The sequence below is a fragment of the Mus pahari genome, chromosome 16 (assembly GCF_900095145.1).
Source record: "Mus pahari chromosome 16, PAHARI_EIJ_v1.1, whole genome shotgun sequence".
In the NCBI taxonomy this organism is placed as follows: domain Eukaryota; kingdom Metazoa; phylum Chordata; class Mammalia; order Rodentia; family Muridae; genus Mus; species Mus pahari.
This window is the reverse complement of record NC_034605.1, coordinates 7,735,464-7,738,868: the sequence shown is the minus strand read 5'-3', so window position 1 is coordinate 7,738,868 and position 3,405 is coordinate 7,735,464. Positions and strand designations below refer to the sequence as shown.

Below are 3,405 nucleotides of genomic sequence, written 5' to 3'. Positions count from 1 at the left end.
ATATATATATATATATATATATATATATATATATATATTAATGCGGGCAGTGGAACAGTCAGTATGCTCCAGCAGTGGGTTCCCAGGCTTAGTATCCTGTTCTGGGACAGCAACTTCTTAGTTCCAAGTCAGGTCCTTCTATAATAATCTGAACACCAGAAAAGAGATGAACACTAAAAAAAATATTAACTCTTACTGCTTTGTACAGTCCTGACATTTTATCACCAGGATAGGTAATGAGGCACCAAAGAGAGAGATGTCAACTAAATACTCTGATTTTCCAGAGGAAAACACATGTACACATTCGTGTGTGTGTGTGTGTGTGTGTGTGTGTGTGTGTGTGTGTGTACAGACAGACAGACATACACACTATGAAGTAAGAGCTATACTTACCTTGCTCTAGTTTCCCCATTGCTACATAGTGATAAAAATGTCCAGTGTATTCCACCACTGACACATATGCCTTGCTCTAAACCATCGTGACATCATACTTTATTCAAACAAGTATGTGTCATATGCCAATGTCAGTGTCATATGCCAATCAGACACGCCTAAACAAAACATCTTTTACAATAAATAGAAGCTACCCTCCAAAGCTATTAGAGCTAGAGAATCTGCCAGATGTACAAGAAATCATGTAGATACAGAAAAAGTGTGAAAAAAATCAAGGTTATGTAGTGTCTTCAGAGGAACCCACTAACCAGCAACAGACCCCTACAGAAATGAACGGAATGCCTGCAGTCAGAAGGAGGGCTCCATGGGAGCTAAGTGAGATGTGAGAGTGGAGACAGACAGACAGACAATGAAACACGAAGACCAACTCCAAGTAAGAATGATGAGCTTAGCACAGTGATCAAGGCTGGAATAAGGAGGCACAGCAAAACCGGGAGCCAAAGAACTAAGGAAGACAGCCACAGACACAGGCAGAAGCCTCGCCAGGCAGACAGCTGGCGCCCCCAAGCTGGAGAGAGTTCTCCAGAGAGAACAATTCAGACACAAAAGGGAAGAAGGGAAAAGTAAGCAGCCAAGTGAGCGGTAAGAGATCCCACAAAATAAGCCAATGTTCAAGTGTCTGAGGAAAGGGAGGCGGGACCCAGAAAACCTGAATGATGAGAGGATAGCAATAAACAACTGAGATCCTAAAAACATGGGCCATTGGGTCTGGGAGGCTCAGAAGACTGCACAAAGACTTAGCAGAGTGAGGCGACCCATGAGAAAGACAGAATTCCAAACGAGTAATAGGAAGGTGCCAAGTGACATGGCAGGAGATTCTTGTATGAGAACAACAGCCTTAACAGTAGACATCTCCACAGTCCCGAGGGAATGCCACATCCAAAGCCCTCAAAGCATGAGTACAAGGTGAGCCACAACTCCACAGCAAGACCTAATCTTAAAAAAATACAAAAAAAAGAAAATCAACAACTTAAAGAAACCTTCCAAAAGGAACACATCATTAGCTCTCCAAAAGCTGCCCAAGGACTCCTGTACCTTGAAGCAAGGATCACACACTCATACCTGTGCAGCACACACAATCCTCAGGGTGTGGCACGTGGGTTCAGGGCTGGTTTCTCCCTGTTCTACTTCACCTTGCTATATCTATACTACAGGTGCCATATCATGATGATATCCATTAAGTGACTGTTAAATCTGCTATTGGAAGAAGGGCTCAAAAATGCACTCCAGAGCTCTCTGGGTATTCTGTTACTCTGTGTCTCCATGAGTTCGCTTCCTCTAGCAGGCTGGTTTGTTCCTGTGCATGCCTGTTGATTGTGTGGCTGACCTTAGCTGTACTCTGCTCTTGCTATTTCCCAATGCAGGCTTCCTATTCTGCTGGGAATAATTGAGAATATCAGAGATCAGAAGCTCAACGTGGTGCTGAGAGTCAGTAGTGACCTGAACTTAGTGTATCAGAATTTCAGCCAGGTGAAATTTTACACTCCGGACTCTCATGAACCACAAGGACTTAATAGCTCTTCACCATTGCCTAGGTATGCACTGTAAAATCATGTCAACATATTTCATATAGAGGTCTTCCTATCTTAAAGATATCATTTATTTTCTAAAGGTATAATAATACAAATACCTCAGTATGTAAAGAGTGTAGCTGTGAGAAGGTCAGTGTCTAGAGAAGTATCATTTGTCATCTGAGGACTGCCAGCAAGAGCAAGGAGCTTATTACCCGATCAGACCCATATCCACTACAGTACCTGATAAGTACAGTAGACACTCACACTCACTATAAAATATCACCGTGAATGCTGCTTATTCCTTTTAAATTATACAAGAGCACTGGCTGTGCTAATGGAACAAGCCATGTCTCAGTAAAGACACATATGACCTTATCAAACCTCAAAAATGAGTTGATCATTCTTCTATGCAGCCATAAAGAGAATGAATGAAACTTCCAGTGTGTTTCCCCGTGGCATACAGACCTCTCCTTTCCCCATACTTTTTACTACCATGTCACTCGACTCTTCTGAGACCACTATATAGAAGAATGACAGTATCTTGAGAAACGGGAAATGCTAAGGAGCAGATCATGGTCATGAAGCCCACAGGGGAGCTCACTGATTTTAAAGAAGGTATCAACAGCGTAAGAGATGTTGATAGCTGTTGTTTCCATGGCTCTACCTTCAACACTTCAAACAACAATAACATTAACAACAACAAAAACTAAATGCCTTTCATGTAGACAATAGGTCCAGATTACCCAAGACGTGAGAATCTTACCCCTCGTTAAAGTGTTTTCCAAAAGATTTTTTTTTAACTATAGGAAAAAGTTGGTGGAATATCTGCTGAGCATAAATGTAAAGTTTATGAAGTTTTAAGACCACCAACTCCTTCCTAATAGCCAATGTGACCCTACTAGGTGGCTTAAACCACCCTCCAAAACATACCAATTTCTACACTACAAGAATGTGGCTCATTCAAAAGAACTATTCCTTGAATATCAACCATTTGCCACTTGAAATAAATGTACTGGACAAGCGACCTTCTCCACATGCGGGCAGAACCGCGGTGATCACAATGACCAAATCCTCAGCTCAGTCAGAGGATAGCACCATGACAGAAACCATAAAGCATGTACTTGATTGGCCTGGGTGCCATGTTCAGCACACAAACATCCTATGAAGGAATAGATGTTTTACACAGGTATGAAATGATAAAGTTCGTCCTCAGGATTAAATCATAAGAACTGCTCCACTGCTTTCCAGATTTGCTTTAAACTGTAGCATCAAAACTGCCAGTGACACCAGAGGACCCAGCAATACCTCTTCTGGGCATATACCCAGAAGATCTTCCAACTGGTAATAAGGACACATGTTCCACTATGTTCGTAGCAGCCTTATTTGTAATAGCCAGAAGCTGGAAAGAACCCAGATGTCCCTCAATAGAGGAATGGAT

General features: G+C 42.0%; 1 protein-coding gene across 4 annotated transcripts in view; it reads right to left on the bottom strand.

Moving 5' to 3' along the window:
- Sfmbt2 (Scm like with four mbt domains 2) overlaps positions 1 to 3,405 on the bottom strand; it is a 186,876-nt gene that overhangs the window by 2,205 nt on the left and 181,266 nt on the right. The window lies entirely within an intron of this gene.